We start from the raw sequence: 26,431 nt of genomic DNA on the forward strand, positions 1-26,431 counted from the left end.
TTCTGATGGATTGCTACTGTAAACTGGAGTTTCCACGCGGGGTTAACAAGCCATGCTGAGAATCCAAAAGTGTGTCTTGTGGGATCTGTAAACCGATTCCAGAGAGCGGCTTGATTTCTAGGGAATGTTCCTGCTTTTCTCGCAGTAGTTGAAAATCAGTTGCAGTCTGAGGATGTTAATGGCACAATGATTGCCACCATGTTTGTCCTGGGCGTCGCCATTTCAGATCTCCCCTGTATGGCAGAGGCCAATCAGGATGCCACGCACGCAGTGGTGACAGGATGTATGCGATTTCTTTGAATATATTTCTCCTAATGGTGATTTCACCGAATCCATTTCACTAAAAAACCAAATGTTCTATTTTCTTTTTCATTTTTTCTTTTTTTTAATGCGGGGGTAGACTCTGTGCAGTCTCCCCTCACCCCCCACCCTATTTTAGACCCTGACCCCACACTTCACCTATTATGCATTACACATATACCATTTCCCCTACCTTTTTCGGTGAAATATATTCAGTGAAATCTCATTAGGGGAAATGGTAGTTGAAGAAATCTACAGTAACAGTGGTGAAAGGCGTGCAAAATTAGGATCCACCCGGGTTGCCATACCGCGCCATCTTGCACGTGGTAACCAATCAGAATTGATGTGAAACAGTTCACCCTGCAGTGGTGGCAGCTGGTGGGTTCTTTCCCCCAATTCCACAGGCTCAAGTGAATGAGCCTGTAAGTGTTATTACCCCTGCTTTATCTATATTTTGCTCGAGTTAGTCCGTCATAATCATCCCTCAACCAATTTCTCAAATAAATATCTACCTTGCATATGTTTGTGAAAGGATCTTTTTTTAAATTATACAGCTTAACCCATGGAACTACATCACCCAAACACAATACTGTAAATTGCACTCTGGCAGAAAATGATTGCAACACTGTTTAGGGGTGTCCAGGTCTAGGGTTCGTGGGATATCTATTGATACCTTGCTCTTAGATTCTATAAGCCATAGCATTTAGCAATCCTGCATCTATAAGAAGCAATTCTTATCTGATGCAAATATATGTTCAACCAATTTAATTTAATATACAGTAATCAATTTAGTCTGACACATCTTTAACCGTGTATTCAATGAAAAAAAAATGCCCCCTAGAGTGTGTAGCCCTCTGCTTCTGTGGTAGCTTCTAAAGGCCCCATTGCAATGTACAGGTAGAAAGTTTCACAGAGTTTTGCAAAGGCCTTCAACACAGTGCGGGCAATGGATCTCCCTATTCAGTTATTTTTCAACTCAACGTTGACTGCCCAGATTAAAGAGAGTTCTGCACTGAAAGACTGCCAGACTATGATTAATTCAATTCTCTTATCACTTACAAAAGAAGGGCGCTGTGTGAGGCGGAGGCGTGAGAGCTCGCTGCAGAACAAACGAGGTCCAGGAACCTCTCTAAAGAAAAGAAATGTGCTTTCTTGCTTTCATTGTTCATAAGGTGATAAACTCTGCGTGGACCTTGAAGCGTGCTCTCACTAACTCTCACCCTGTTCTAAAACTCTACTCCATCACCCGCTGCCTCTGGCTAATCCAATGAAACAATATACGTGCTGCTGTTTCTTTTGCGCGTAAAGTTGGTGTTGCCCTTACCGCAGCAGCTTGTCCACAAGCCCAAATGGGCTAACAACGATTGTAAACAAGCGAATCGTCTGACTTGGCGCTACCTTGAGCCACCGATTAGGCTATTGTCCAACCAGCCCAACCAGGACACATACAGCTGGTACCCAGACCACACCTGGGCGAGAACAGGCGAAATCACTCCAGACCTCATGTCATCGTCCCGCAGCAATGACTTCCTAATCACACCTCACGCCTTGAGAAAGACCCAGGAGGGTCGAGACACGTGTTGGCTGACATCTCTCGATAAATATAGCACCAATAAGTGGACTTGAAACCATGGATTCGTCAATATCTACATATTGATCAAATCAGTAACCCAGCGCTCAGGTGACCAATGCTCAGAATCTGATTCAGAGCATACCACGTGGAGGTCAAAGGGCACATCTCATTGCAACCCCATCACCAGGTTATTGCATCCAGCTCAAAGATCAAGACAGCGATCGACCTTTTCTACTGTCCCTCACCTACTTCGTGGTTTAAATATGAGTTAATTACTGCATGCAGTATTTTCCATGAACCAAATATTCTGGAGGTGCTCCCCGTAACCCAGCGTGGTGTGTAAAGTCCAATGGCATCCGATTATTGTGGGGACAATGAATTGGCACAACCCTGTAGAGCACACTGTAAGATATGTTTTGTTTACATAAATAGGCAGTATGAGGAAGTGCGAGGTAAAGGGATTTGCCGTTTGTCAAAGTCACAGTGCAAACATGATACCCAGTTCCACCTGAGAGTAGGACTGACAGGACCAGCCCTAAACTATTTCAAAACGCCCTGAAAGAGAAACTAATTAGCAACTCCCAAAAGGAGCCTTTGGGACTAAATCTCCCAGGATGCATCAGATTTAGAAATTCAAAACCCAGAGCGGATTCCGGAGTGCCATTCAGGGAAGTATACTCTATGGAGAAACGCTAGCACATCCAAAGATTTCTTAGGATCCTTGAGGGGAAAAACCAAACCTATGCCATTCCCCACTTCCCCTCCAGCAGCAGCAGTTGGGAAGGAGAACGGTTTTCTCACTGCCCTGCCTTTGGAGCATTTAAAGTGAGAACTACTTCCTTCCCCCCATTTTTGCACTCGTGGAAACTTATAAGAGACTTGGCTGTCCATTGTGATGGGTGTGTTAACATCAGAAACCCAGCAAACGAACCTCTTTGCCAGGGTCAACCAGGAGGCAAGACAGGAGCAGAGCAGCAGACAAACATCAGCTACAGGACTTGGAAGCAAACTGAAAGAAATCCAATATGGTGGCAAGCCTTTTTGAAGTCTTGCTTCCCCTGGCTTGCAATTGGAAGGTAATTAACCAATGAATTCAAAAGGTTTGCCTCAGCCAATGGAAGAATGGCGAGGTATTTATAGTTTAGCCTATGAAACGGAGACAGTCATTTTTGGCTGGCCGCTGAGGGGAGGAATTTGCTGAAGAATCGGTAGAGCATCGGATCAAGAGTTCCCTTTTTAGCACAGAAGAGGGGTGTGCTCCGGTGAGGGGGAGAAGAGTCCCTCTGAACCCCAGAAAAAGACTCTGCTCCAGTGATGGGGTGAGGAGCCCCCTGAACTCCAGAAGAGGGGTGTGCTACAGTGAGGGGATGAACAGCCCCCCTGAACCCCAAAACAAAAGTGGGGAATTCAGGGGGGCTTGACCGTGATATGGATTTCACCAGCTCCATGACAAGAACAAGTGTTCCTGCTACACTGCAGGCCTTGTTCCCTGTCCTGGAGCAACGGATTTAAAGGTAAGAAAATGCAATTTGTGTAAATGTGTGTGTGTGCATATAAGTGTGTATATGTGAATGAGCGAGTGCATGATGAGTGGGTGGCTACCTGGGTGTGCATGTGCAAGTGTATGGGGAATGATCTGGTTACTTACCTGTAATCTTCATTGCTCGTGGTCCTACTCTTCCTCATCACAGTACTCGTGTATGAGGCATTTTGTCTCATACACAAGTACTGGGATGAGGTGTAGGGAAGTGGATGTAATGTTACCTGTAGTCTTCATTACTTCTAATCCCAGAGACGTTTTTATGGGAGGGCAAAAGGGGCACTTACCCAGGGCCCCCACCATGGAGGGGGGCCCCACAGAGCTGCCTAATATTAAGAAGTAAGATTCCATTGTTCACCAGTCCTAAATAGGACACGTCAGGATATTTTATGGGGTGCTGCTGAGGGTCTAAACCCATTGCCTTTCTGTTTTGGCAAGTGCATTCTGCCTCGATCAATGTATCATGTATTGCTTTCGGTGTTCACTGTGGGATACAGAGTTTGTGTGTTCCTTATGGCACAACTCTGTAACATTCTTTCCTTCCTGTGGGACTTAGGGAACAGTGAAATGCATATTGTTAAATTGAGTGCCACAATGGTTCAGAGGTTAGCTCAGTGTGTGAAGCACCCATTGCAGAGATATGTGTTCATATGCAAAATTAGAATATCACATTCCAGCAAGGCTGGCTTAGCCTTTCCTATGTCTGATGTTTATAAACCTGCCTGCATATGTACTTGGTTTTGCAGAACAACATCTGCTATTATCAGCAATGTACCTGCACCAGATAGGGGTTGCTATTAACACTAACATATCATCCATATGGTGAAGGTCTAGAAATTGGTTTGTTCAGATGGGGTGTTGTAAAACCTAGGCAATCGCCTCCAACGATGGCATAAACTGTTAGTCCAAGAGGTGAATAAGTATCCAAATTCAAGACTATGGAACGAAAGCGTTCATGCTTGTATCCTGGATTTGTCAGCAGATGATACAGTGATCCTGGTCAAATCATCTAATAAATCTTACATTACTGTGCTGTCTTCTGTGAGGTTTGCCTTCTCGCATGACGGTAGTCCCATTTATCCCATTAATTGATCTTTCTTCTTATGCAGGCCATTTGGGTGGAAGGGTTGGTAGACAGAAGAGAGCGGACCAGATGTTGCACGCCTCAGGAAAGCATATTTTAAGGTCTGCTCGTTTGACACAAAAAACAGTTTGCTTTTTGGTAAAAGTTGAAGGTTTTATGCACATTTATAAATTAAAATGTCACAAGCCAATGTTTTGGAAATATTTAAAGCTTTAAAATACAAAAGACAAACCCAGATTAAATTTGTTAAATCACATCGATTGGTATGCTCGTATTAATATACTTTCCTTGATGATGGAGAGAATGAAGCTATAACCATTACCATTTTGCATAACACCCTTCTATAATATTTTGTTTAAAAATGGTCATGTTTGGTAATGTGATTTGTGTACTTTCCGAGTCTGTTTTTATAAAAAGAGATTGTTTTATTTCACTGTAAGAACTGGAAAACAAAGTGCTCAAATGCAGAAATTGCAGAGTTGTCACAAATCTCAGCTTCACCCCTTCACCAATGTGTGATCCTGGGCATCTCATTTAATCTTATATTGCCAGTCCCTAAACCTTTCAAAATTGTCAGCCCTTCAGAGTGATTTCCTTCTCATGGTATGATCTTCATAAAAACGTATTCATGGTTTCACTGGCTGTAGGGTTGCTTCCACTTTAATAGTGAGCATATTTATATCACACACCACAGGCATTTGCTAATGTCAACGCTATTTGAAAACCATATCCCACTTTTAATCTCAGTCTGTCTGGATAAAGACACCTTCGTGGTAGCTTCTAATTTGCATCCACTATCCATGCTACAATGTGTTGTAAGAGGATTCAATTCAAAACTACAGCTAAGTCAATGCCTAGTCTGGGATACTGAATGGAAACCCTTATTAATATACCTTTATGTCCAGTTCATGCGTTCTGGATGACTACCCCTATATAACACCCCTCTCTTGGAATCCCCCTGACCCCACTGAGCCAAGAAGTAGTTCTGTTTTGCAAGTTAAAAGGTTTATTTGATAATTTAAACAATATATATATATATCACGCTTTATAATAAATTAATAATTGAATATCACACTTAATCTGATATGAGAAAGATTAACAACGGAGAATCTGGCACTAGCACACTTCTTTATAATCACTAAGGAGTTGACATGAAATGGATAAGATAGCAACAATACTTTTATGGTTTCCAATGGATGCAATGTGGAATGAAATGCAGTACAGAAAATAACTTGATAGGATTTCAGCAAAGACAATGTAATCACTTTCTTGTACAATTCACCCCCCCTTTTATGCAATGCAAGGAAAGGGAAGAAAGGCACACAATTCTCAGAAATGCAATTCAAATGTAATTCAGTTCACCCAGCAACTTAGACTACAGAAGTTGAAAACACAGGCAAAATGCTTTGATATGTGCTGGCAATGGAGTGAAAATATGTTAAAATGCTTTTAATTCCCTCTAGGAGGTTCAGGGTGAGTGGTATCAAGTTAATATTAGTCCAGGCTCACTCTTGCAATGATTCAGGGATGATTAGCAGGTTAAACGAATTTCTGGCAAATGGAAGGCAAGCAGCAGCAGATTTTTACACGTGAAGAAATTTGCAAATCGCGGTAAAATTCGCGAATGCGCCGGGCGCGATTACAGAGGAACTACAAGGACTGTCACGATCGTTTTGGGGTCCTAGGAAAGCCTAGGATCTCAGCTTCCAGATGAAAGTTACTGCAAGTCTCTAGCACAAACGGTCGCGGAGATATGAGCGATTAAACAAAGGTCGTTTTTCAGATTGAAATTTTAAAGTTCACAAAGACAAGTGCAGCTTGCAACTAGCAAATCACAGGTGACAGCTTTACAAATGACAGGTGACAGTTAGGAGGCAGTTCTACTTAGATTAAAATAGCTTGGATTATATTATTTTAACTAAGAGATTGGTTCTGCACAGTTTTGCTAGGTACTCACACTATATTCTTGAATGAAATGGGCCTCGCCATGGATCTGGTCAGGTTTTAAACTGGACTCTGGTTCAGCTCTTTGGTTCTGCTAACATTGGCCTGGGTCAGCTCTGCTCTGCTGGTCTGGTCTGGGTCTCTAGTTCTGGATAGATTGAAGTCTCTAGTTTGGCTCTCTGGAGGTTTGATGGAGGTAAAGTATGGATTTTCCCGGCAGAGCTTCCAGCTGCAAATGGATTTGAAAGTCCCTATCTGTCCTGTCTCTCTGCTTTTATGTGTTTTTAAAATGGGTGTGTGTGAGCAGCATCACTAGCCAGCCCCTCTCCACTTATCATTGGCCAAGCTTTCATTTCTCCCCTGATTGGGGGAGCTAGGTTGTGTCAGAGTGAGGTCATTTTACAGCCTGCAGAAGGTCCACTCCTCCTGTCAACTTACACACAAATCTAGATTTGAACCAAATACATATTTCATAGCTACACAGTGGTTTGAAATTATATGCACCCATCATGCATTACAGGAGGTATACCCTGTTCCAACTCTGCTCTTCCTGGGGGCTTGCATTCAGAAATGGCAATATTTTCCCCTTTTAACTGGTTTGCAATACCGGACATTACCCCAAATTTACACACATGTGCGCAAGGAGTATGGACATTAGTTGATGAAGTGTCAGATTTTTCACATGCACACATTTTGAGTAATCTCCTCTTTTCCGCTAAAACTCCCCTGAACATGCCACCGGTTCTAAAAACCTCTTAAAATGTGGGCAGAAAAATCACAAGAATTATGGTGTCATTTAAATAATTTTCACAAGTCCGCTCTATGAGTTATTCATCTTTTTCTAAAACCATATTCTGGCTATAGAGGTGTGTCTTTTCATGTCACATGGTACAGAAACCAGTCTTTCCAGTTTCTGCCAAGCTCAGAGACCCTGCCCCTCCCAGCTTCTGCCAAGAGGAAGCTCCATTTACGACTCCCGCCAATAAAACATTTGCCTGAGTCAGGACAGGGCTTTGTTCAGAGATCCTGTATTCTGTGGGGCTCCCCTTAATTCAATTATCAGAGAGATGGCATATCCTTAGTGTGGCCAGCAAAAGGCAGATAGGCCTGGGAACACAGCTGTGACTCAAGTTTCACTCCTGATGGGGGTAGTTGCCAGGCAGAATTCAGTTCCTTAAGCCAGGTTTCAGATAAAATGTCACTTTTTGTTCCCCAGTTTCTGCATTCAAATAAAACGAAACATTTTCACATATGCAGCTAGAATGCTGATTCTAAGTTTAAAACTATGACATTTAAACAATTGCAACCTATGTGACACTCAAAGTAGGTCACTCAGTCAATTTAAACCTTTAGATTTGTAGTGTCTTTCAGTCCAAATTTACTTAAACTGCTGAAATCCACAGCTCAGCCAGTCTTGTTATAAACCTTCAAGTCACTTCAGAATATAACTTTACATTGGATCCACCTCTCAGTAAGTCTTTCTTTGGCATGCTCTGGGTTCATTTATTCAGTTTTACAAAAAGTAAAATCTGGTGTTGTTTTAAAATGCCGGCTTTTGGATAGTGGTGAGTACTGGTACTGCACCCTTTTTTGGGATTTAAGAAAATGAATTCCCAACAGTTATGGGTTTGCTTTTGGCAATCAGCATTGCCACTCCCAATGGTTTCAGACTACTGTGTGGGTAGTCCAATGGTGGTTTTAGGCAGTGTCCTTCTGTGCCCATAACATCGGCAAAAATGAGTGGCAGCCTATTCTTCATGCATTTCCCTGTGCATTTTCTGGGAAGCTCTGGCCATCATGATGTTTTCAATGCCAGCACTGCACAGTTTTGAGGTAGGGCTCGGATGCATGGGTAAATACATCCCACAGTGTGTAGCTTTTTTTTCCTTCTAATTGGTCTCCTCTATCCATGCATGAGCGCTTTTGCATTCTGTGAGGCAGCTAATGTGAATTCTCTGTCTATTATGGTTACATGTACCTTTTACATACGGCCCTGCATTAATACTACAGGCTGCGTACCTTCCTGTATGCTATTGATGAAAATGATCCTGTATGTACTAGAACAGTAACCTCTTAGTAGACTGCTAATGTTGGCCTTCAAATGCTATTTGTTTATCATTCTGATTAGAGCAAGAATGAAGAGGGTAAGGGGACTTAAAGGGATTAAACATGCTTATTACGCTGCGAGACAGCATACCAACCTATAGGTTGTGAGCGCAATGGGTGGGATGCAGGGGGCGCGAACAGTATTCTTGATCCGTTAATTCCTTTGGTTTGGTGGACGGGGGCCCCAAAGCTGTCAGTGCCCAGGGCCCCAAAAGTGCTTAAGATGTCCCTGTCCAATCTCACTCTTCTTCATCCCAGTACTTTCCTATTAGTAAAGTGGTCTCATAGGTAAGCACTGGGACAAGGAAGAGGGATGTGGAGGTAATGGTGAGTGCTTGTGTTTAAGGCATGGGTTACTTATTGGCAATCTTCATTACTCCTACCCCTACTCTTTCCCGTCCCAGTACTTGTGTATGAGGCACTTTGCCTCAAACTCATGTACTGGGACGAGGTAGACGGATGTGGATGTAATGCCTGGCTTAGTTACTGGTAATCTTCATTAGTTCTAATCCCACTCTTCTTCATCCCAGTACTTTCCTATTAGTAAAGTGGTCTCATAGGTAAGCACTGGGACAAGGAAGAGGGATGTGGAGGTAATGGCGAGTGCTTGTGTTTAAGGCCTGTGTTACTTATTGGTAATCTTCATTACTCCTAGCCCTACTCTTTCCCGTCCCAGTACTTGTGTATGAGGCACTTTGCCTCAAACTCATGTACTGGGACGAGGTAGACGGATGTGGATGTAATGCCTGGCTTAGTTACTGGTAATCTTCATTAGTTCTAATCCCACTCTTCTTCATCCCAGTACTTTCCTATTAGTAAAGTGGTCTCATAGGTAAGCACTGGGACAAGGAAGAGGGATGTGGAGGTAATGGCGAGTGCTTGTGTTTAAGGCCTGTGTTACTTATTGGTAATCTTCATTACTCCTAGCCCTACTCTTTCCCGTCCCAGTACTTGGGTATGAGGCACTTTGCCTCAAACTCATGTACTGGGACGAGGTAGACGGATGTGGATGTAATGCCTGGCTTAGTTACTAGTAATCTTCATTACTTCTAATCCCACTCTTCTTCATCCCAGCACTTTCCTACTAGGCAAGGTGTCTCATAGGTATGTACTTGGACAAAGAGGAGGAATGTGGAGGTAATGGTGAGTGCTTGTGTTTAAGGCCTGGGTTGCTTATTGGTAATCGTCATTACTCCTAGCCTACTCTTTCCCGTCCCAGTACTTGTGAATGAGGCAAGTTGCCTCATACTTATATACTGGGATGAGGTAGATGGATGTGGATGTAATACCTGGATTAGTTACTTGTAATCTTCATTACTTCTAATCCCACTCTTCTTCATCCCAGTACTTTCCTGTTAGGCAAAGCGTCTCATAGGTAAGTACCGGGGCAAGGAATAGGGATGTGGCGGTAATTCTGGAATGAGGAGATGATTTGGCAGTTGGTGTGGTAGTCTAGGCCAACCCAGAGTGTGGCATGACCCGAATTTGTTGCTGAGCATGGGGGTCCCTTAGCAAGGCTCACAGTGGGGACCAACATTGTGTGCTGCACCAGTGCTCAACCTAACAATGAAATGTTTATAACCAGTGGCAGCTGCTTATTTCGGTGTGGTGTGCCTCCCCCCTGTCCCATAGAGAGTGAGAAACACAAATAGTGCACACATGGTTTAATTATTATGTTTGTAGAAAGCAGCCTGACTGCTGCAAAGTTTATTTAAATAATAAATAAATAAATGAATATGCATTCGTCTGGTTGGCTGGGCCTGACATGCATTTGACAGAGGTGCAAATCCCTTTTTAACATAATTTTCACTTTGTGAAACTGCACGCAGCTCGTATGGCTCCATGCAGTTTGCGTAATCAACTACAAACCTATTGTGTGAGGAGGCTGGCAGGGCGCTAGAGCTGTGACCCCACCTGTATTAATGTATGTACAAACAGCCCAGTGGCAGGGTCTGCCCAGCAACACTTACTGGAATTGTGTAAACACTATTGTTTCATTGGCTGTTTGACAGCCAATGACATTTCATTATACTGAGTGCGGGTGGCGTCAGGGTCACATGGGCACAGGATAGCCAGAGCTGCGCAACACAGCCACTTGTTGTGGAGTCTTCTTTGAGCCCTCAGCTAGACAGTCAACCGAGGCCCCAGATGAGCGAGTGTGGGCCTTAAGTTAACTGATAAGTAGTGGTATGGCCGATACTAATGCATGGCTGGGGCGTGCTTGGTGGCAATTTAAGACAAACATTGCAATGTGCAGAGGCTGCCATAGAGCTCGGACGCTGGAAGGGCTGACATGGATAATGCTGGTTATTGAAAACAAACCGGTGCCAGCTTCTGGCAGGTTGGAGAAGTTAACCTCCACCCGGGTTTGCCTCTCTCAGCCTCCACCAGCCCACAGTATTCTATATATACACCCTGCGGAGCATGGCGGAATAGCTGCCTGGTCATACCATTACCCTGGGTGTGCTTCCCTTCGCGACCCGCTGTCTGTCTTCTTCTTGCTGACAGATTTCATCCATCAGCTGTGATTTTTGGATACCGAGGCTTGAGCCTCATTACTCCATCTCCTCGGGTTGAGTTTGTAGTCGTGGGTTAGGACTCTTCTTGGTCTGTGTGGACTTGTCACAGTGAGGCTGGTTTCACAGGGTCTTCACAGTGATGGGCCACGGGTAGCGGTCGAAACCCTTCCCGACCTTTCATGTGTGGGACTAATGAAGACAGGCGTGAACATCTCTGCACGAGCTGTAAACATTGGGCACACTATATCCTATAGTAGACATCATGTGCTCAGCAAGGCACCTGGGTGCAGAATGACTCAGACATATGCTAATGTCACGTCTTCCCGCTCAAGAACTCAGAATACACTCACCCCTCGACGTTCCACTCACGGCCGCCACACCAAAAGACATGCTCTCGCAGTCTCCAACCCAGCCGTACATGCTGGGGGGCATGGTCCTTGGCCACAGAGACCCTGGCCCTTGTGGCACTTGCTGCAGTCTCGATGGCGGTTGTCCTGGCAACTGCAGGACTCTCCGACAGCGCCTGCAGCCGCTAGCGGTCATTGTAGGATATCAAGTGACTCCTTGCAACGTCTTACATCACGTGATCCGTTGCCACAGAAACCCACATAAAGGCAACCTGGAAGTAACGCACAAAGCTTCTCAGCTGTGTATGTGGACCGGTTGTTGCGGCGTTCTGAACTGCTCATTCTTGCCTACGTTTGGATTTCCTGGTTTGTTCTTTTGGCTTTGTCTTGCTGGACTGTTTTGGATTACGCTTGGTTTGTCTGACTCTGGAACTCCACTGATACTTGAATTTGGATTGTGTACGGACCGCTAGTGGATTGCCTCTTCTTGTGCCACGCTTCCTGGATTTGTTCTTCGACTCTGCTCTTCGCCATAGGAAGAACCTGCTGCTTGGGACTAGAACCATCTAGCAATATTGTGACTGCCTTGCGCTTCTCTCTGCCTGAGCCCCCACAGGTGTCTGGAACCCTGTCGCTCATGCAGCTTTTGGGTGGGGAAGCACCTCCGTTCCTCCGGGAAATTGTTATCCTTCCCTGCTTCCACACACATCGCAGGCCTCCTTTAGGTAGGTCGCAGATTGATTGCCCTTTTGTGCTGCGCACCATATTCTATTGTGTCCTACCTGTTCGGTTCACCTCTTTCAGCCATCCGGAGGTCCCGCGCTGCAGTTCCAGTTACCTGTGACCTCAATGACCGGCCAGTGAGTGGTCCTTTGCTCTCTCTGGCTGGTACTTGGGGACGGAGGTGTTTTTTATCCTCACTACAACCTCGATTCTTGACTGAAAATACTTGTTTGATATGTAAATAGTAGGATTATTTGAAGCAGCCCCCCGGCAAATCACTCTCTGCACTGCTTAGCAAATAGATACTCGGATGTCGGGATGAAGCATTGTTGTGTGATGTAGGTGTGCTACTAAAGGCGGCAGAGGTAGGACATCTACTCATTTGCTTTTAACGCACTATATGTATACAGTACGTTACATTTGAAATGAGGGATTCATTTGGAAGGATTTTGGTTGCTGTATTAGAAGGTGTCTTTTGGTGGATATTGTTGTCAGGGAATGCCGCTGCTCAGGGTGTTTGTAAATAAAGTGGGCTCTATATATTGTGGCTTTCCCAGGGAGCAGCCCACTTGTTTCCAGCACTTCCAGGCACTGTTGCGAAGGCGCTGTGTCTTGGGTGAGCAATGGCTAAGCAGTGTTTCTATATTGGGAGCCAGTTCAGGTTCAACTCGCAAGCACCGGTCCTACACTGGCAGACCTGCAACACCCAAGTGTTGCCTTATGACAGGGCAAGCGTTCTTGGCTCAATACTCACTCTGCCCCTACCAAGACTGCCGCCTGGTACGTGACACCCCATCGCTATTCCAATCTTATCTCCGCTGTCCTTCAGCAACGTTGGCCTATGGCTCTACCACATTCGCTGTATCTATATGACCTTCTGCACTGTGACTGTTATACGTGACCCATGGTACCACTGCCGCATTGTAACCTGTAAGTGGCTACGAAATATATATTTGTATGCTGTACCCACTGGATTTGTTGTAACTAAGCCTTAAGTTTACTTGTTCTGTTGCGCACAGCTACCTAAGGGTTTGGTGTACATTACCAAATAAATAAACAAACAATACCATTCACGAACAAGAAAAATCAGCATATTCCTTGAAAACGTGTTTTTATGTGTTGACCCGCAACGTCCGATGCTCCTAATTTGACAGTCACTAGGCCAGTGTGGGCTGCATATCTGGGCCGGGCCTGGCCCCTGCTAGGAAAAGAGGTGGAATCCATGAGCGGGTGTCACGTAGCCGCATAGCTAAATTACATCTTTCTTCATTTCTTTAACCCCTTAAGTGCCACGGACGAGTATGCTCACCCTGTTTGCATAGACGTGCATAATAGCCTGGCAGTATAGCAAGCTTCACGTCAGGGCCACAGGAATAAAGGATGTTGAACTGAGAGAAGTAGACGCGCTTGCCGAGGACAGCTCTGCTAAGCAGGTTCCGCTGTTTTTTACTCGAATAGGGAAGTTCAAATGCATGCTGCATTATTCGGTATACTGGTGCACGCCGCAAGGCTGGGGGTCTGCGGCTAAGGGCTGTGAGTTTAGGCATGCACATGTCATAGACAACTATAGGGGGGACACAGCCATTTATATTATACATTTATATACTTCTATGTAAGAATCTATGAATGACTGCACTGATGTAAACGAAAGGTTGAAGAGAGCCATGCATAAAGTACTTGAAACATTTGCCAAATAGAGGAGTGGTGTGAAAGAGTTAAAATAAAGGGTCTTAGATGAGTTGAGTATATTTGGGAAACTCATTGGAAACATTCCTTTGAAACGAAAACAGAGATAAATGAGGATTTAAAGGGCAGTGGGAAAATAAGCACACACTTGCAAAGCACCATTGTTTGACGGTATTAGCATAATTGACCAACATTTGATAGAATGTTTGTGACCTTTTTTTTGGTCAAATCTAATTAAATGTAATTAGGTCAAATGTTTTAGGTCAAATAGACCCAAACCTTATTTACCACCATGCCTCAAAGAGCTCAATTCTTTAATTGGGATGTGTGTCTCTTCTCAGGAGAGGAGTTAAGTGTGCCTCCTTTTTCCTAATCTGAAACCAGCAGGGGGACGGACACTCGCAGAGCGCATGGGGTCCAGTCTGGCCCCCCTTTCACCACCAACCCGAAGAATGCGGGCTGGCAGAACTGCCTTAAGAAGGGGGTCTCTTTGCAGCAACCAGGATAATGGCCACATCTGAGGGGGTTTATTTATTTATTTGGGATGTTTGCAATGCTCGATTGCATGCTGGAGCTCATTTGAAGAGCCATTAGGGGAAATGAGAGAGGAAGGGTTTTGGGGGAACCATTCAGGGATGGATTACGAATAGAGGGCATTATTCATGGCAATTTAGTGATTTGCTTTCCAGATAACGAGGCCAAGATGTTAGAACATAACTAATGCAGAAAATGGCAGACTGCGGGGGCCAATGATCCGACTCGAGGGCTCAGGGTATCAGGAGCCAGGCTCGGACTGGCCTTTAGGGCAAAAGCACAAGGCCTGCAAGGACGGCCTATCTGCTAAGTGTGGGCCACTCTTCTGTGACAATGGGGGCCACTTTGCGTTAATACACTATGCAGCTTGTTCCTCTCCCGATATGCATTAAAGATGTTGGAGACCCTGATCTTTTCTGGTGGTGGGGGGGATTTCTGAATAGGGACTAACCATCTTGCTTTGCTGTTGCACCAGAGATCTATGCTAGATACCATTCCACTATGCCCATCTGGTCTCGTGCAGAAGGAATGAGGCCAAGCCTGATTTGCATAAGGCCTTACTGGATATCAATAGTACGAATTTCTTTATGCATACATCATAGTACCATTCTATTCTCAACACAAACTGCTGTAAAATACACCACCACACTTGCACGTGTAAAGAATAGTGGCTACCATTAGTGCCTAAAACCTAATGCTTTTTAGGTCCAGGTTGTGTTGGTTTGGGGAGTAAGTTGCACATCTTGGAAGTCATTCTTACAAAGCTTTGCATGGATCCCCGCCCCCCTCGGATCCCTCTTGGTGTCGGTCGGGCACGTACGCTACGCTCGCTCGCTTGCACATTCGCCCTGCTAAATATGTAGCCTACCACCTTTCAAACTCTCCGGCCACCACTGCTTGTAACCATGAGTCATAGGCACTCAATCGGAAGGTGCTATGTCTCTGTGTGAGCATGGTCGTTCCACAATGCAAAGAGTGCGGCTGTGGACTCTCGAGTGGGTACCTTCCCAAAGTACAGGTAATTTAGCTGTGTTCCTTCTTGCAGATGGGGGGGGGCGCCTATGGACTATTTTTGATCATTCCACAATGCACAGACATCCTTAGAGAATTATGTATACAGGATTATTAATCGCAGTTCTTTATAAATTGTTTAGCATTCTTGTGCAACTATGCTTTTTTGTACATACATTTTGCCAGGTTTTTATTTTTATTTTCACTACATATTTATTCTGGCCTGAAACGATGCATTCCAATCAGAGAGAAGAGCAGTGAATGAATATAAGGAAAAGGCCCAGCCAGGGTCAACTCCCTGAACTGATGCACCCAATATAGGCCTGGCTCATTGACATCAGGATTAAAAGCAGCCCATTACTTTCAGATATTAAATTAATGTTCCATGCTTCCCCTTCAGAAGGCGCCTCGTCCATGAATTCTTAATTAAAGTCTGGAAGGAAACTGGTGGCGATGAGTAGCTTTTTCCATAAGTAAATTAAAGGCAGTCAAGCAGTACTAAAACGCGGGCATTAATTGAGCATTAACTGCCTCTTGTTGCAAGCACCACTTGATTGCTTTGACCTAGGGTATATTGTGTCATTTCATTTCAGTGCCTCCCCTCCCACCGCCCCCCCCCGTCTTCTACTGTTGAATGCCAAAAACAAAATGGGAGAGAAATTGGACGAGGTTCAGGGGCCCCACTAATGAGATCCATGGCGCACACATGTGTACCGTTTCTTAATAAAATACTCGTTTTGCTGTAACAAAACGGAGTTCATTCCTGCTTTAGACTATTTTATTTATTTTGTATTATTAATTTATGTTCTTCAATGTACATTATTATTCATGTATTTGTTTTGGTTATATTATAACCTTTACAAAAAGAGATATCGCTATTCCAAGAAAGTATTAATTTTATAATCTATATGTTCACATCTCGTTTTTCAATGTTGTGCAGTCGTTTAACAAAACCACAACATAGGGCGTTTAAAAGAAAGGCACTGGGTATTAAAATATTGCAATTTGGAAGAGATTGCAATGCATTTGCAGATCAGCCTTGCCTGACAGAACACATTCGTCCTGCTGTTTCTTGACTGCTGGGACTATGTTTCATCCTTGTTAGAGAATCACAAGTATACAACTTAAAATGATTCCCAGACGAATCGATAAAGAGCACGCACACGCCAAGCCAATGCCCTATCACACATTTTGCTGCAGATGGATCACGTAGAGGTATGTACTAGAGAACATGTCTTCCAACTACCTGTCAAAAACCTCACATTATGCAAGTATTGGCAATGCCAACAGTTTGGGGTTTTATGTAGGCATGGGAAAAGGTTGCCAGGGACGGCCGTAGTGGTATTAACTGGTCATTAATAGTAGCAGCTGCAAAATGGTGCGAGTACCTGGGCATCTAATAGCAGTGTGTGGCCGATTCCTAATACTTGTACACACGGCAAAACTCTTGCTTGTTTTTGACTGGACTTCAGTGAAGGACACGTATAGTGCTTATAAATCTCGGGGCTGAAGCCAGACCTGGTTAAGATATTTTTATTACACCAGCAATGGATTTACAGCTTCAATTAAACCTTTAACGGTCAAGAGACTGCTTTGAGAAAATATTGGCAGGCACTTCCAGTGCAACGTTTGATGGTAAGGCTTGTTAGATTCATAAGTCCTATGGCAATGACCCTTGTCCCGGTGCCATGGCGCCATTCCCCTCCTCCATCCCCCACCTGCTCCTCAAACTCGAAACTCTCACGAACCTTCTCCACCGACCTCTGCTTTGCTTCTTCCCAAACTTCTGCCTCCTGACTCGTCATAGACATGCATGACGTGCTAAAGTAGCATAATCGTGCCCCCAAATGAGAGCTAGCACCTTCTACTTGCGTACTAATAGAATTTAGAGCTTCCGACATTCTGTCCAATAAAAAGCTCTGTTTCAAAGAATGTTCTTTTTCTTTACGACCACATTTCAACATTGGTTTTGTTACATTGGAGGCTAGTTCAATATTAGCAATGGAAAGAGAAAGTCATGTATAAACGCCACTTTCTTTTGGCATGACTATGTGCAAATAATAAGGCAGGATATCAGTGTTTTCATGCTGAATCGCCTGCTGTTTGCTGGTAGAAAATGTCTGAAGCATTTGTTAGAGCGATCGTTGACTACATTTTTAGCGTTGGCTTTTAGGTGATAGCGCCACCTATAAGCCGAAACGATTGCATTAGAGTACAGCTAGGTAGAAATGGCATGTGAGGAGAGTCACTCTGCTTGTAGGGGTTGTTTGGTTATTTGCCCACCCATTGACTGCATATGGAAATGCTAATCACTAAAGCCATTCCCAACCTTTCCTGCCCCACCCCACCCAGAACACCTCCTCATGGAAACCCTTTTGAGATTGCTTTAGTCAAGCCATACCATCAAACTTTGCACTCAAAGTGCTTTCCAATGTTTTCTCAAAGCAGTCTCTGAGAGAGAACGGCTTAATTGGAGGTCTAAACCCGTTACTGTCTAATAAAAATGTCTTAACCAGGTCTGCCTTCAGCCACTAGATGCATCATGGGCCTTTATTTCGAAATGTTCTAATGGGGCAGAGGTTGGGCTTGCAATAAATGTGTGTAATTCTTTCCAGGACCTCTCTTGGTTGCCAGTCCAACCCTGCTGCCGCTGCACTAGTTATTGTTGAATTATTGATCCATTCCACATGATTGCATCTACGCAACCAAGGGTTAAGGTTTCAGCAAGCTGATTTTTCTTTGCCTGTCCTCTTTTCATGTTGTTTGTGCTTACTGTTTCCTGCTCAAATGCTGTCAGTGTCAAATATTATTTTAACACAGAGAGCTTCAAAAAGAACGTTTCGGGTCATTACTCTCGATGTTAGCACGAAACACGTTTATGTTAGATCAGTTGGAACATGTTAGCCTTCATTAGATTTTGGTTGGATAATGTATTTATTTATTTATTATTTTGCTTTTTTTAGTGCCAAGGACAACGCTTTTGGATTTAATAATTCGTTTTCTTTTGACCTTGGCATATTTCCATTGCACGATGTAGCTAATACATATATGCCAGTGCTGTGTAGTTACATAGTGACGCACACCTCTTCCTAACTGGGCCTAAGTATTTCTCAAGGGGAGTGGGGAGTTCTGGGACTTGGAATAGCAGCGTCATGTCCGCTGTAAGCCCCCATAGAAAGGGCAGGCGCGTTAGTGACTGACACCCGCCCTCTTGTTAACGCGCTTTCCCACAAGGTAATGAGGACGCTTGTAGTGCTGGCAAGCACATGAGAATGTCGGAAGGCGCTTTGGTTGGTCGCCACCAGACACAGGAAGCAGCAGTGGCCACTTTCAAGTGACCGGAAGGTTAGTAGCAGGATGAGAGGAAGGTTTCCCCTGTGAAGTCAGATCAGGCAGTTACATAAATCAACACAATTCTAACAGCAAGCAGGGCATTAAGTGATGAAATGCTGGGTTACCCCGGGTGTACGCCGCACCCGGAGCAGTGCTCTTGTTTTATAGCCCATGTCTTAGTGGCCCGGCGGCCCCCAAGGCTCCTAGATTGGCCCTTCAGCCCTCCAACCACCACCACATGCCAAGATGGCCTCATGCCCCAGTCGACGTCAGCTCGGGTTCTGCAAATGGTCCATTGTGATGTCACTCATGCAAGAGCTGCCCCAGTAAAGCGCATTATCACTCGGTTTCTATAATCCCTCCAGTGGCAAGGATCCTTGCAATAAATAATCCCATGCGTGTGTTTACCCAGTTAAGCCCATGGTGGTCAGAGTTTCACTTTACCCGAGTCCGGATTCCCCTCCACCCTCAACATGAACACACGTCCCTTGAATGTGTTGTGGAGGGGATGCCTGAGATGCACCCCCTCTCCACATGCCACTGTCATAGTAGCATGCACGCACCCCCATGGAAACACACACACTATGCATTTTGTACATACCCTGCACTGGGCTACTCTTCTTGTCAGGATTGCTGCATAGCCTCCAGGAAGTGCCCTCAGGAGAAAAGAAGGAAGGGCAGAGGCTGCCAATCTTCTCCCGCCACGGTCCCGCCTACACCGCACATAATTTTCCATTCATAGGTGAGCCGGCGTCACTGCTCCACGCACACAGTAGATACTTCACATGCCCAAAGCTGCCAAATACAGGCAGCCCTAAGGATTTCTATGTCCTGGCCTTTAGACTGCCAACCTGTATCTGTGGACAGCCCCAACCAGCAAGTGCCCATTTGGGTTATCTGAGTGTGGCACCATGGTAGGCATGCTGAGGTCTGTGTGTGTTGCTATCTGAAGGCTCCCTTTCTTTGGAGGTGTACCACCCACAAGGTCTTGCTTGGATCCAGCTTTGTCAACCAGCATCCTAGAAAGAGTTATCTATAACGTTCCCCCTGCAGAAAGACCCTTGATTCAGGATTGTGTGGTGCCAGAAGCTGGTGTTTTAGGCATAAAGCTGGAACAAGAGATCGGATGGGTCTACTCCATGTGCTGTTGCTGGATGTGGCAACTTGAGTGACGGCATATTCCACCAAGACGGATGTGATTAGGTGATGGCCCCTACAATGTCTGAACCTAAAGGCAGAGGTGCTTTCATACCTATGGGTCCAGTCTCAGACAAGCCTGAAATGATGCCAAGCGTGCCACCACAGAAAGTGTCCTACCATGCAGCGGTGAACTGGTGTTGCAGCATCTTTTCTTCAGTCAACCTCTCTTGTTTGAAGAGTGGGGGGTGGAGTCTATAAACACGTCCCATTGGATGATTGACAGGAGAGAGTGGAGCTCATGGGTGTCCCAGGCCATGATCTGTCAGACCTTGCGGCATCTGCGCCTCCGAATAGTGTGGCTTCTCGTGTTGCGTCCATATGCAACGTCTGCCACGGGGCAATTCTTGACCTCTTTGCCAGGGAGTGGCTCCTATGTGTCTTCTTGCATCATGTCTGCTGGGTCTGCATCTGTGGAGACAGTGTATTTGTCAGAGGCAGGTGATTATTTTGCAGGACGGATGCATGTGTAGACAGATTAAACATTACAAGCAATCAATCAAGTTTATTTCCGATTGGTACAATCCATAAAACAGATCAAAAGACATTTTGTGGAAAACAGCCATAAGAAATACACAAAACAAAACATACAACACATCTTATCACAAGGATAAGATCAAAGATCTCCCCTACAACAACAAGAACAATTCCTCATCATACGTTATCAAATGTTAGCAGAACTCCTTCTTTCCCCCAATCAGTTTGCCTCTTCTTACCCAGGCTTTTTGCAAAAAACTATCCAGGGCAAAATTGACTGCCACATTTGAGGAGCTTCAGAGGAACATCATTGCCAGTTGGGGGTGCCTTAACCCACTGTTTCTAAGTGCACCAAGTAACAATGTTTTCCTTATGCCACTGGACAGTGCGCAAAATAGGACAAGATGAGTCAAGTTCTCCATTACCCCACAGATAAATCTTCTTTTAGATCTCTCTATTGAATCTGTCTCCCACTAATAGGTAACTGCCCTTATTGGAAGGCTATCAAACCTAGCTCTAGTAAGAAAAAACATATGGTGACTGAAAGAGACTTTCAAAAGGTACTCTGCTGGCCCACTGACTGGAGATAGCGGGATGTAAACTCCAACCTTGGGTTTCAGGAACATACCGTCTTCTCGGATGGCCTCCAAGAATGACAAAAGCCTTGCTTTTTAGGTCTTGCTTAGAAATGCTGCTAATAGTTTCAGGGTTCTCAAAAAATAAGATCAGAGATCATTTGTTTAACAAGGCCTTAATAGGGGCTAGCCAGTCCACTTTGTTATATCCACCCAAAGAGATTGGATCTTTTGTTCGGGTGCCATATTAGCGAGCCCAAAGAGCCCGCCGTGCTTGAATTGGCCTTCGAAAGAAAATGCCAGCTAGGAAATTGGTTGTGGTTTCAATATGCACTGAGTACACTGGAGTTGAAGGCAGACCGTTCGATAGACACGTAAGGAAGTAATTCTCCACTTTTTGGAGATGCTCCGTCTTCACGTGCCCTCAGATCTCACAGCCATAGGATCCTGTGGATTGTTACCATGTGCTCTAGAGAGGTATTTCCAAATCCCTCCAAGTCTGAAAATTACCCTTAATATCTGTTGAATTTTAACTGTTTGCTTGGAGATCTGGTCATCCCGATTCAATCTACCCTTGAATCGCATCCCCAGATAGTCAAAGGAACAGCATTGTGAGAGCCGCTGACCGTCCATAATAACTGGTGGAAACTTAGTGCAAATTCGAGAAACAAACATTACAAAACAAATGGACAGATTTAACTTCAAACACCTGGCCTTCGTATAAACAGAGAATTTTGCAACCGATATCTGTAAAGATCAAGGGATTTGGGCCAGGAGAACAGCATCATCAGCTTAGCTGATAGCGATCGGTCTCCGGGAACATCAGTCTTTGTAGCCTCCAAGTGGGATGCAAGAACATTAACATAATGATTCAAAAGAATCGGAACCAGGACACACCCCTGGCGAACTCCCTTATTAACCAGGATTTGTTGACTTAGTTCGCTGTCAGAACCGTACCGAACATGGACCCCAGAATCATTGTGCACGGCTTCATTTGTGCAGATTAATGGTTTGGGGACCCCATCACAGTGTGAGTTTCTCAGAGAGTCTCATGTTCATGGTCAGAGGCAGAGCTAAGATCCATAAAGGCCAGGGAGACAGGAGAGTTCAGGACCAAAACCCATTTACCTGAATAAAATACAAATTGAGGCACTGAGGAATAGTTCCGGTAGTAGTCCTGGGGCCAGCTGAGCATCAGAAGGAATGTTATTAGCGGACATCAAATCAAAATTGCAACTTGGAAATCCCGTCCACTTGGTGGTTAGGAAGATTGGCAAATTGGCACAATCATGTTATATCTCTTCGGAATGTCATTTGTGGAGAAGATACCATTAAAAGCCTGTGCTAAAAAAGGACATCATAAAATCTATCCAGAAACAAAATAGATGTATGGGGGACTCCATTTACAGCTGAGGCTGTAAATGGTTTCTGCCTCCTCAGTACAGAGTCAAGCTCCTTCCGCACAATGGGATATCAACTATCAACCTGATCATACTGGAGGGATATTAGCCCATGGCCTAAGGAGGTACACCTTTAGAATTGCATAGATTCTTAAAGTGTCTATCCCAGACCACCTCCTCTATGTGACCTCCAAGGGAGGACACAGATCCCCCACCCATCCCATCTTCATTCCTTGCCACAATATTCCAAAAAGATTGAGTACATTAGTAGATCACGCAGAATTGCATGGACATATTTATAGTGTAAGTATCACCTCCTATCCCTTCACTTTACTTCAACCCACTCTTAAGAACTAATAATATCCTTCCCACAACTGTCTGCACCATACCCTGGGAGTCCCACCATACAATCCACTCCATCTTGCACCTGCCCCCCTCACCGCAAATACAATCACACAATTCAATCCTCTACAACAACTCTACAGTACATCCATCTCCCCTGTCATCCAACACCTTCTACTTCCACCTCATTTAGACCACAAACTGCTATAGTCACACGCACAGCTATCCTCTGCATATACACCCCCGCCTCCTTACACACACACCAAACCATTCATGAACATGGTCAAATGTTCCTCTGCTGCCCTGTCCAGCTCCTTGATTCCTGTGACTTCTGCATCAGGGAAAACCGTCACTATCACCTCCTCTGTTGGCATGAAGGTTGATGCTAGGGGCTTTCTCCACTAGGCCCACTGGCATGTGTCCTTGGCTTGCCCACTTTTGCCTTGTCCCAGCTCTGTATGTGATTCCAGCATTGTTAAATGTCCCTCACACTGTGTGGGAGCACGGCTTTGGCATCATTCATTTTGGTACTTCCCTCCACCCATACCGCAGTGTGCTCAGCCACAGTAATTCTCTTCCCATTGCAGCTTGAGCAGGTCACCCTCATGCTCCTCAATAAAGGCGATGGGAACATTCACCTCTGGCTCCAAGAAAATCTTTCTGCAAACCTTGTTCACCTCAATGCTGCCTTGCCCGCCATGCCAACCATGCCCACCTTTACTGGTCACTGGAGTATGATTGGGCCAAATTGTTGTTCCTGCACTAGTGACTGCTTTTATGGACATTTCTTCATGCATCAACACATGGCCACATTTTTCATACAAAGGCTGTGTAATAACTGCATGCATCTGCAGTAAATGCATGCATTTCTTTTACACTTTCTCAGCTATGTTGCTGATCTGTTGGAAAGCAAAGCATCTGATTTTGATAATATGTTTAAAATGGATAACTTCCTGATGCCTGGCATGCCAGAATTGTCTCGGACTAACTTCTACAACTTGTGACATCACTTTTGCCCAAGGGGGAGCCCCTTCCCATGAGGCCGGGGAGCTGAGGCCGCTACCCGATAGGATCTCACAGGGAGAGCCTCCCCTTCTCGGGACGAGGACGATCATATAGGGAGAACACGGTATACCAACCCACCACCCGCTCCCTTTACCTTCCCAACACGTGACTCCCACCTTCACATCCCACACTTCCATACCTCACACTTCCAACATATACTGCAGTAGCATATGTGAGGTTGACTTTGCCCAAGTACTGGGACGAAGAAGATCTTTGAGAGCCCTGGGAGTTCGCATGACCCAAGTACTGGGACAAAGTGGCCCGTTGGAGGAAGTAAGATTAACTTTATATCTACCATAATTGGTGTGGACGTTGCGACAGGGTCGAGCCTGCATCATAAAAGAGCAAAGAATGACTTGAGAGGTCCGGCCCTCAATAAACCTGGTACTTTAAAATCACTGTCAAGGAGAAACTAGGAAAGCGAGGCGGATGCAGGTGAGTGGCCATGATGTCAAGAAGAGGTCAAGCAAGTAGTAACCTCCCCACCAGGACTGAAAAACCATGTGGTGGCACGGTAGTGAGCAGGTGGACCGATTGGTCTGCTAGCAGTCTGGAAGCCGGGAAGTAGAGAAGCAGACAGAACACCCAAGCAGACCGATAGACATGAAGGAAAAAGCAATGCTGGTGCGCGTGGCAGGACGTGCGATCCCAGGAAGAACAGGAGAGCTACCCAATCTCAGTGGCAGGTACAGGGAAGTTCCGGAGGCCTGATAGGGCTACAGGGAGGACAGCAAGGAGGGTCTGCCTTCTAGGAGCGATTCCTCAGTCCAGTATCATAGTGAAAATGACTAGCCACCAGAGAGGGGTCGAGAACCCACATTTAGAGATGAGGAATTTTCCTTATGTCAGTACTTGCCGATCAAGTGAACCAAGTAGACGAAACTGGAGAGAAAGAGAAACCAGGGTCTGACACCCAAATCAGGAAGAGAGGTGTCTTTCTCATGGTCATACTTGGCAGGGGAGTAAACCAAGTTGGCAAAACTAGAGAGAAACAGAATCCAGGGTCTGGGACCCTCAAATAAAAAAGAGTGAGAAAGGCCAGGGGAAGGGAGTCATTCCCCGTGGCAGTTGTGAAGCCAAGCCTGAGAAGGACCAGGAGAGAGAAGACATCCCCCTGACGTTGTACTTTGTGGAAACAAAGTAATAGGAAAGTAATAGGAAAGAGCAGGGGAATTGAGTCATTCCCCTTGTGTTGTGAACTGAGAAAACAAACCAAGAGAATCAAACCAGTGATCAGTGGGTCCAGGGGAAGGGAGTCATTCCCCCTGATGTTGTACATTTTGGAAATAAAGTAATAGGAAAGAGCAGGGCAATGGAGTCATTCCCCCTGGTGTTGTGAACTGAGAAAATAAAACGAAGAGGATCAAACCAGTGATCCAGGCGAAGGGAGTCATTCCCCCTGGAGTGAAGAACTTGCATCTAGACAGGCGCCATCCAGTCCAGGAAAAGGGAGTTAATCTCCTGGACCAAGAACACTCACATAGCCTTTTTACTTTAGTTATAAGTGTGAGGGACAGAGCTAGAGTTTTGACTCAGGACGGTGGACTCTTTTGATATAAACATTCTGACAGGCCCCTTAGTATTTTAGTTGCAGCAGGGAAACCCCCTCATAGAAGTGGGGAAAGTTAGGCTTTTCTCATTATTTTCACAACTAATAATGGTCTTTAAGAATCACCATAACGCCTGTGTGTCAGTCTCCTCCTTCTGCACCCTTACAGCCTCCACACTTAGGAAAACATGATGTGGCTGATGCAGTGTGAGGAAGGCATGCTTTCTTTCGAAGCCAGCTGCAAAACTCCCTTTAGTTAGCATGCCACATGTTTAACCACAATATCACCGTAACACAAGCTGCAAATGTGCACTACCACGCACGAGCTGAGTGCTTTCCTGTGGGCTTATTTTGCAAGGTTAGCCACACATTGCATGCATGGAAATGCACACATGCACTGTGTGTTGCAAAAAAGTCAAGGAAACAATGTGTTTGTTTGCTCAATAAACACCCAAAATATATATCTTTTTAAATGATGTGTGTGGAAAGGTCTCAACATCTGGGCTGTAGGTCAGACCCAAATCGTTACAGTGAAGAATACATTAGCCCACTGAGCTATGCCCCCATCTACATAAAACATTGTAATGCTTTGCACTGGCTAATATTCAACCCTCAATCCTTTATAACGATTCCTTTATAATGAGTTATGTATGCTCCCAAACTTTAAAGTACTTGAATATGATGTAGGGGACAAAAGCATATGTTAACAAAAATATTATTCATGGTAATATCATCATTGGCATTTAAATAATTAATTACCGAAGAATGACTGATGAAAGCATTAAGAACATTGTGCCTGAAACTTTGTCAAAACCTTCAGCATTTTCATTATATTTCCCTTAAAATGTGCAATGCCTGATTTGGGGGAGATTTGCAGACATTATTGGCTGCTGGCATTCACCGCATCCTTTTGCAGCACTGCATTTGCTAAATCCCTCTTAAGGCCTCTTTGATTTCTTCCCCTGCATAGTTATTTTCGTCTCATATTTTCACTTCTGAGACTAATCAAATTGTTCAGATTCCTAATACACCAAAATCTGCTGAAAATCACTGTTCGTGTTCATGTTGTGAGACCTGTGAGAAGCATGAGGGTATTCTCATTCCTACTCCCCCTGGAGCCTCTTCT

At 44.8% G+C, this 26,431-nt stretch overlaps 1 long non-coding RNA gene across 1 annotated transcript in view; it reads right to left on the bottom strand.

Moving 5' to 3' along the window:
- LOC138513182 (uncharacterized) overlaps window positions 1–26,431 on the bottom strand; it is a 964,728-nt gene that overhangs the window by 410,832 nt on the left and 527,465 nt on the right. The window contains exon 4 of the long non-coding RNA XR_011281724.1: window positions 20,018–20,308. This is a non-coding gene — a long non-coding RNA (uncharacterized lncRNA). The remainder of the gene's footprint in view (window positions 1–20,017; window positions 20,309–26,431) is intronic.

Source organism: Ambystoma mexicanum, chromosome 12, assembly GCF_040938575.1.
Source record: "Ambystoma mexicanum isolate Mex_15411 chromosome 12, UKY_AmexF1_1, whole genome shotgun sequence".
NCBI lineage: Eukaryota > Metazoa > Chordata > Amphibia > Caudata > Ambystomatidae > Ambystoma > Ambystoma mexicanum.